This window comes from Trichosurus vulpecula, chromosome 5 (genome assembly GCF_011100635.1).
Source record: "Trichosurus vulpecula isolate mTriVul1 chromosome 5, mTriVul1.pri, whole genome shotgun sequence".
Classification (NCBI taxonomy): domain Eukaryota; kingdom Metazoa; phylum Chordata; class Mammalia; order Diprotodontia; family Phalangeridae; genus Trichosurus; species Trichosurus vulpecula.
In genome coordinates, this window is record NC_050577.1 from 117,365,927 (window position 1) to 117,375,402 (window position 9,476).

General features: G+C 44.2%; 1 pseudogene; it reads left to right on the forward strand.

Moving 5' to 3' along the window:
* The window catches only part of LOC118851044, a 35,160-nt pseudogene extending 28,510 nt beyond the window's left edge, over window positions 1–6,650 (forward strand).
* Window positions 6,651–9,476: the final 2,826 nt, after the last annotated feature.

Genomic DNA, 9,476 nt, shown 5'->3' on the forward strand with positions numbered 1-9,476 from the left:
GTCTCAGGAGCTGTACATTAAAGGACACAGCCCTAATGTAAAGAAGAAAACCTGGGCCTTGGCCTTCATTGGTAGTGAGGTCCCATGAACTGCGACAATGCAGAGAACATGTGTGCAAGTATGCTGGGAACCCTGAATTGTCTTCTCACTCAGGAGGTCCTCAGTCATAGGATGGCACTATAAATCTGGATCAGTTGTATAGGTTCCTGGGGAAGGCAGAGACCCACCCTTCTGGAGAGGGGAGAAAAATTTTCTTGGTTGTCTGTGGTGTTACACACAAGCCTTTAGTTTTTGTTATATATATGATAAACCTGTCATGTATTCCATGCCTTATTTTCTTGGTGCTTATAGGGGCCTGAGGACACCCAGAGAAGAGCTGATAGTGATGAAAATTCCAAGCCCTAAAGAGATGTTACTGTGTGATAAGCCTCCTGGATGTGAGAGTCTGTGTGAGTACAGATCCACATTGGACTGTGGAATGGTTACTTGTGTAATACAATAGCTGTAAAAAGTCTTGATGGAAGTGGGACATGAGCTGAGTCTTCAAGATTGTGTAGAATTTTCCAGCCTCCCTTTATCTTTTTTTCCCCTATTAGAGTGTAAACACTTTGAGAAAAGGGACCAGCATGCGTGCGCGCGCGCGCGCGCGCGTGTGTGTGTGGCATTTCATATCCGTCCGTCTGTTCATCTGTCTATCTTTTGTGTCTATCGTGGGTTCCTAGAAGGGGCAGCGGCAGGTAAAACGATGTTTCGGAAGATTTATCTGGAAGTGGCGTGAGGGTTGGCAGAGTGGTGTAACCAAAAGAGCGTTGGATCGGAGGGCGAGAATTTGGGCTTGAGGTTCAGTTGCCACTTAGAGGCCTTCATTCATATTGTGGTCAGTCACTTAACCTTTCTGCGCTTCAGTTTCCTCATGTAGAAATGGTAATAAATAATACAAGTATTACTATTTCCCAGTGTTGTGATGATAGAAAGCGGGATTGACCATAAAGCAATAAAAAAAATTACTCTGACAGCCTAATTCTTTCAGTCAAAGGACTGGACAAATGGAACCATCAGGGTATAATATATTACAATGTTTCTGCAAGCACTAAAAAAAGAAATGGACTGATTTTTTGGATAAAACAAGTGACTGGTAGAGTCAGAAATTGAATCCATAAAGTTCAGTCTTGAATTTTCTCTACTAGATGTACTTATAGTGCTTAGAGATTTTAATTGATGATTAGCCTTGCAAAAAGACTTCATGTTGATGAAAAATTTAAAGGACAGAATCTCAGAAATTAGAGTGGAAATACTGGCTATAAACACAAATTAAAGAATACTCTTCCTAACTGTGCAGTATGGGAAGGACTGGAAAGTAATATTGATGACTTCCAGTTGCATTGGCACAAAAATATAGTAACTGAACTGAATCAGCATCATCTTAAAATAGGAAATATAGCAATATAATTCATCCTAGGCTTGGCATTCTCCCATAATGCCTAATTGTGGCACAGAAGTGATACTGGTTTCTCTAAGCTTATTCTCAAGGAGGCCCTGCCAAGCTGTAAAGGCTTGGGGTATGGGCCTTGGGATGGTCTGTTATCCTAGGATCAGTCTTGCTAAGTTTAGGGAGGGTCAAGTTATCATATTTTTCTTGGCCATGATATCTCATAAGACTTTTTACTAAAGGAGTTGTGATATGCGCTGGCAGAGGAAATACACTAATGATATCACAGAGATTTTGACATATATATGTGTGTCAGATTGTCCTTATTAGATTACAGACTCCTCAAGGATAGGTACTGTTTTTAACCAATCAGTTTTTCCAGTGACTTTCTCTCTCCAACTCCCCAATCACAAACTGGAGGGCCAAAATAACCACTAAAAAGATATGCAACACTCTATATTGTTAGATGCTGCTTTTAAAATGAAAAAAAAAAAGTTTATAGACAGTTGTTGTTCAGTTGTGTTTTACTCTCTGTGACCTCATTTGGAGTTTTCTTGGCAAAGATGCTGGAGCAGTTTGCCATTTCCTTCTCTAGCTCATTTTACAGATGAGGAACTGAGGCAAACAGGGTTAAGTGACTTGCCCAGGGTCACACAGTTAGTGTATCTGAAGCTGGATTTGAACTCAGGAAGATGAGTCTTCCTGACTCCAGGCCTGGAACTCTATCCACTGTGCCACCTCACTGCCCGTGAACTGTGTAACCATGGGCAATTTATTTAGCATCTCTGAGCCTTAGCTCTCTGAAACTATAGATTATGTGATAAGTATTGGAGAAAGTTCCCATGTCAAAGGAATTAAAAGGTCCTTGACATATTGAGATATGTGGATGCTTTTCTGATGAATAAAATAGTCCTTACTTGAAAGGATGACTAAATTTGTAATAGCTTTATGTCATCAGGGATTTTTTTCAGCCAGTGGATACTAATAATACAATTACTATCTCAAGGGTATCTGATTATGATGAGGCTCGGTAGAATCAAGTCAGGAGATATAGTGGGGATGGAGACCATTAATTAATGGCAGAATAGTGGGATCCTAGGTCAGTCAGGTAAAGCCTTGCCTGTCCAAGACACGATTAACTAACAAGGGTCAGTTCCTCAGTGTGGTTGGTTCATGCAGTGGTTTTTAATGAAGTTTTTAATTTAATCAGTAGATCAGCAAAACCATATTGGTTTTGCTCCAAGTCAAATAAATTGTAGAATCTGAGGGCTTGATGGGACTCCAGGGGACCGATTATATCATGTTTTATTATTCAGGTGGTCAGCATCTTCCTTACATCCAACCAAAATCTCCTCTGTTTTGCTTTGAGCCTACTTCTTCTCTTTTCAGTCCTAAATGAAAACATTGAAAAAAGTATTCAATATCAATGAAGAAATATTCTGCCCCCCACCTGCTCCCAGGCCACAGTCTAAGGGTCCTCCTTGACTTCCACTGTCTCTCATACCCCTGCCCCCCATATCCAAGCTGTTGCCAAGGCCTCAGAGCATCCAGAGAAGGGCACAGGGGCCATCTAACCATGCGTTTAAGGACATGAGAATGTTTAGAGCAGCCGATAGCTCCATTCAGATGTCTGATGTGCAGTCACATACTGAGGAAGGAGCAGTTAGATCTGTTCTGCTTGACCCCAGAAAGGAGAATTAGGAGCAGTGGGTAGAAGCTGTATTGGGTTGGTTTGCTGATCCGTGATCTGTCTTCTTGCCATCTGCTTTGCAGTTGTGCCCTCCCACTGCACCTCCAGGGATCATGTCCCGGGGGACCCTCACCCATGGGGCTCAAGCTGTGCTCCTTGGTGAGTGCTTGAGCACAGACTCAAAGGTGCCACTCTGTCTGGCCATGCTCGGGGGCACGGTCTTGCCATTCTCCCTGAAGGCTAGTATGTCTCCTTTCCCTGCCCTGTTCTTCCTCCATTCTACTTCATCCTCTAGAAACCAAAATCCAGTCAACCCTACCTTTGCTGTGGGAGACAGTTCGTCAGTCAGCTCTCCTGTGGCCACATTCACTGCCTCTGTGATCACCTAAACCCAGCCGTGTCCGCCATTTTCATATACCATGTAGGCTGCTTGAAAGCAGGGAATGTTTCCCTTTTCTCCAATACTGAGTAAGGCAATGCATAGTGAGTCCTTCATAAGTGCTTCTTTCATTCATTCATTCATGGTAAATTTAAAAATCATAGTTTCAGAGAAAGAGAAAGAAATCCGGATGCCTTTCGTTTACTATAATTAGGGCCTTCTTCACCCTCCAAAGGAAATGCTCTGATGGGCGACTCCTGTGAGATCTTGTATGTGACCAAGCTTCATCTCAGATGGTTGAATTCAGCAAACTATTTTATGATTCCTCCCAAAGTCTCCTGGACTGTTTTCCAGTAAATTATTGGGATTTGGAGATCTTTTCTGGGTGGATTCAGGAGCGGAGGCTACTGGCCAAGAGCAGATAAGAGGACAGATAATACTCCTGGACTAGAAAATCTAGCCTAGCTGCCTTTCATGCCCTTACTAGGAAATGAGTAGGAAAAGAGGTTTTGTTTTCATTTTTTTCCCTTAAGATTCTCTGGTAAGCCAAATCAGCCTCCGGAGGGAAGGTTGGGCTAAATTAGGAAACGAAGGTGGAAGGACGTAGTTTTTACCTTCCTTTCCTACAAGGAACGCATCTTGAATGTATGCAGTAATAGTACCAGAAGCTCCTCCCTCCTCCGCCATGATATACCTCCCCAGGTATATGTCCTACTTGCCCAGGGCTGACCTTAAAATTGACTTAGTTCCTCTTGTCTTCTCCTGTCACAGCAAATGCGATTTTCACAACTTGGAACATTATCTTGTCATTCTCATTATCTGAACTCTTAATGACAGCTGTTTTTTCACTCCTTCTGTTTCATTTTTATCTTATTCTTTGACTCTGGAAAACCAAAGTTTTGCCCAGATTGAAAAAGGCTTTTTTGTCCTCGTAACATGTTTATTTAAAAATTTTACACAGCTCTAAACACAGCAGTTCCTTTGACAGATTGTGGGGAAGCCAGAGCAGTGAGGGCCCGTGTCCTACCTTGCCCCACTGTGTTACTGCAGCAGCGTGGTTGGCAGCATCCTTGGTTGTGTTCCTAGAACAGATTCCCCAAGAGCTTCAGCACCATTTGAAGGTTCCTTTGCAACACGATGATTCTAACTAGGCTGCTTGTTTTATCATGCAGCGTTATTACCGCTTGAATTGTTTTAGACCTCACATCTGTGAAATTTGTAGATGTGCACATTGATCACAAAATTCTTGCTCTATTTCTTAATAAAATATTTCATTTTAGTTTCTTTGGCACTTGTAAGCAGAAGTATGCCTAAATTCTTAAAAAAATTGTTTTATCTGGACATTTTGGAGAGGAATATGATAATTACCAGGATAAGGCAGGCTGTCACCTTCTTTCTGTATTTCAAATCTCTCAGGATTCTTACTGTGCCCCTCTGTCTTTATCTTTTGCACAATAAAGGTACTTAACTTTATTTTTGTATTCTTCAGGAAAAGAAATGGAAGCTGCTTTTAGTGTCCATTTTATTCCCAATCTTTTGAGGCCTAGTCAGGGGAATAGGAACAGATTTATCAACTTGTAGATTTGAGAGTTGTACTGCATTGTTTTTCCTCTATACAGAATTATTATGTTATGTAGCAGTTATTTTGGGGAAATAGGTAATGTATTTTTAAACATTTTGCTCATCATTCTAAAAATTACTAATTTTTAGTAGTTTTTTAAACCTGATTTCTTAAAACCTAAAACTTTTCTTCTAAGCCAAATCTCTAAATCAGAAACGTCCTCAGGATAAAACTTGAGTGGGATAGAGGGTGGAGAGAACTTTTTTTTCGTTAGAAGTTTTCTATTAATATCCCTAAGACTTTCTATCTTTCTTATAATGGCTTAACCAGCTGTGGTATCTTTTCTAGATTGAAATTGTGGCCACATTTATCGAGTCTAATGTTTTATTACTTAAGCATCTCTGGCTCGGGTGGGTGAGAGCTTGGAAGGACGGATGGGTAGCAGCAGCATGGCAGAGCCGAGAGGGGCTGGGCTGAGCTGAGCTGGTCCCTGATTGGGGTCACCATCAAGACCCCCAAGGACAAGGAAGAGAATATCATCTGTGGTTGCACCTTGGCGAAGGAGTTCGAAGAGGAGATCTATTAGAAGTTTAAGGCCCAACAAGACGAGCTTGTCCTGATCTTTGCTGGCAAGAGTCTCAAAGATGGAGACATATTAACTTAGCATGAGATCAAGGATGGACTCACTGTCCGTTTGGTGATCAGGACCCCACAGAAGGCCCAGGATCCTGCTGCTTCTCCTCATTGGCAGGCAGGGCACTCTGACAGCTCCTCCTCCCAATATCTCCAGAATGAGAACTGGGAGCCACTCAGCCCCCACCTCCCAGACCCCAGGGCCCACCGGGGAGGGCATGGGAGGCTCAGCGATGGTGCACCAACAGTTTCCAACCCTTTTGGGGTCAGTGACGCTAGCTTGGGGTCAGGGATGGTTAACAGCCCTGAGATGTAGGGCCTTCCCCAGTTAATGCAAAACATGATCTCTGCCATGTACATATGAAGTATGATGCAGACACATCCAGAACACCCCGACTTTGCCGCTCAGGTGGTGGTCACTGTAGCACGTTTGTGAGGAAAATCCTAGCTGCAGGAGCAGCTCTGGCTCCAGCTCCCTGTCTCACTGCAGCAGATGCAGAGCCCAGACTCGATGTTCATTCTTATCAGGTCCTGGGCCATGCAGACCCTGCTACAGATCCAACAGGATGCCCAGGTCCCAGGGCTGGTGCCTAGCCATGGTGGCTTTCCAGAGCCCATCACTTCCCCATCCACACCAGCTAGTGCCTTCCCAGCAGGGGGCACTGCCAACCCCCAGCAGGAGCTCCTGCAACAGATGATTTGGCTTTTGGCCAGAGGAGGAATCTCCCAGGTGCAGACATCAGAGATTTGATTTCAGCATCAGCTAGAGCAGCTCGGCCATGGGCTTCATCAGTCGAGAGGCTGACCTGCAGGTCTTTATTGCTCCAGTAGGGATATCACCGTAGCTGTTGAGAGGCTGCTGGGCTCTCAGCCCTCCCAGTCCTTGGGTCCATCCTCTCCCCCATCTACACATGCACACCTACACACTGACCTCCCCAACACCATTTGGTGCCTTTGAAGCCTCCTAGCCTCTCCAGATCACAAGACCTCTCTGGTCTTCAAGCCAGGGGGTGGGGTGCAGTTGGGGCATGGCAACCTAACCCCATACCTCTGTGTAGTCAGTCACTTAGTTCTAATTGTACGTCTTTTCTCCATTCTGCCTCTGCCTGACCTTTGGCAGAGGTATTTAAGCAATTTTGACTTTTATTCGGGTTTCTCAATTCCCTCCCTGACTTACAACACCCCCCCCCCCCACCATAACTTATCATTAACAGAACTGAGTCATGGGATGACCTGATTGATTGTCTGAATTTATCAGGCGACATCAGTCTGCACCCCGCGTTGATTATGAAATCCTTCTGTGTTTAATTCTGGCTGTACCCCAGCTCCCTTATCGGAGCCCTCTCCCCACGCGCCATCCCCAACCTTACCCTTCCCTTGCTAATGAGGGGTTTTGAGTTTCCTTGCTTCGAAACGGGAGAGGGCAGGTGGACCAGGCACTTCCTTCTTTCTTTCCCCCAGCATGTACTCCTGTTTCCAACACTCTCTGTGTGCGCAGCCTTTTCGTGGGCTCTGCTGTGAGAGAGGAAAGGAGAAATCGTCCCCCTGTTTGGGGATGGAGATGGATCATTCTTTCAGGACACAGAGAAAAGGTGGGGTGGTCCTGCTCGATAGGGATTTAGATAGCAGTGCTGCAGATGTGTATTGGGGCCTGGTGTTGGGGGGCAGTGGAGCTTCCTGGAGGAGGGAGTGGATGTCTCAGTTGTGGAGACAGGTCAGGATGCTAGAAGAAGAAAGCTCAAGGGGCAAATTGTGGTTCACTAGCCTGGGGTGAAGAGTGTGAATCTAGAAAAAGCAATTGATTAATCTTAATTAGGAATTGAAATTAAAAGGAAGGAGAGGGTCATTCTCAATACCCATGATGGTCTGCTTTGGCTATATAACTCTCAAGCACAGAATGTTGGTACCCTTCCCCTTTGTCTCCTTCTCCACCCCCCCACCCCCCCACCTCCCAGACACAAACACGTTCTCCAATGGGCTCAAGACCTTATGTAGGTCTGGAGTAACCAGTACATTGGGTCCTGCCCTGGGGGCTAGGCTTTGCCCCACAAGGGGCAGAGTTGTCTTCCCTGCCCCCGCAGAGGGAGGGTCCGATTTCCTAGTTTCAGAACAATCTCCTCCAAAGAGAAATTGGAGTTTGTCGGTCTGGGGGTAGGCTGGAAGTGGCTGGTATGCAGAAGTCTTGGTGCTGAATAAGGTTGAGCATTCCCCTTAGAAAAGTGATCTCAACCAACTAACCTCTTCTGCACTCCCCCCACCCCACCCCCACATACACACATACACGTAATCACTCCAACCTCTAATAGTGATAAGTGCTTTGAGATCATATGATAGAAGAATGGGAGCCCTCATCCTCTGCATTGGGAGACTATTTCTTTCTTATCTCTGAGTTCACTCCTCCCCAAATTCTTCCTTTTGTCTATGACAGAAAATCCCGTGTGAAGGAGGAGGTGGTGATGAAGTCACCTTTTCAGCTGGGGTTGGAGACCATGACAGTAAAGAACAGGCACCTCATCCGTACTGTCCCCCATCCCATGAAAATATATCACCTGATCTTTGTTGTTCGAGTGGGGGGAAACTGACAACTTTAAGTGGTGATCAAGCACCAGTGGGTAATGGTCTTGAATAAAGCCAGTAGAATTTAAATGATGATTATGATTTTCAGTCCCTTATTTAGCATTTGACATTATATTCTATTATTGTTCATACATACTTACTGTGAATTCATTTTAGTACATGCGACACTTTTGTGTAGCAGTGATCGAGGGCTTCTTTCCAGGCACACTTCCCATGTTTTTCCAGGCTAAAAATTAATTGAAATATTAGTCCTGGGAAGTGCAGTTATTAACTTTGCTATATTTATTATTAATGTTGCAAACAATAGAACATGCTTAGGATTTTTTGACTGAAATGATATTCAATTAAAATACAACTTGGTTATGTAATCTTCAGTTTTAAACTAAAATATGTCTGGATTATATAATTTTATTTTATTTTCCATTACAGCCTTAGCACTAAACATTTAATCTTAAACATAGCTATAAAACTTTAAATCCAGCAGTTCAGTTTTGTACTTAACTTGATTGTGGAAGCATTATTTTTTTTAAGCCTTGACATAGTTTGTCCTGTACACTGCCACCTCGTGACAAGCGTTTGACTTCCTGCTTGTAGAAAATGGCTTAATAAGTTGGGCCATTTAAATATAATGAATCAGAGACCACGTTTTTATCCAAACTTATCCCATGGATGAAATATTAACAGATAAACAAAACATTTGTAAGTCACTTGGTAAATTCGCTGGCCTTTCTCAGTTACAAAGAAGCCTGAAGAATTCATCCATCCCAGTGATTCAATTAATTTGACTTCTCCTCCCTCCCCTGTGTCAGAGCACCAGCCCTTTCCAGATACAGTCAAATCTGTGACTCGATGCCCTGGGGGACTCAATCTGTGAACACGGCTTGGCCCTGTTTTGTAATTAGCACCTTGGGGCTGATGAATAGCACAAGAATCTGTCTCCGAGGTACTCCCATTTATCCCGTAACTCGAGAAAATCCTTTCAGTTTCCTTCCCAGATGGTCAGAGACAATCAGCCCCTGCATTCTAAACAGCCACCCTTTCCTGGGGTTGTGGTGTAGAGGGCTGCACTTGGAGGCAGTCCCTGAGCCCTGATTCTGACTCTGACCTCAGTTAGTGCTGTGAGCCTTGTGGAGGATGTCGGATGTGTGGCCTGCCTTCCTCACAGGACTGGCGTACGGGGTAAAACTGAAGGTGTGGCGGTGTCGGG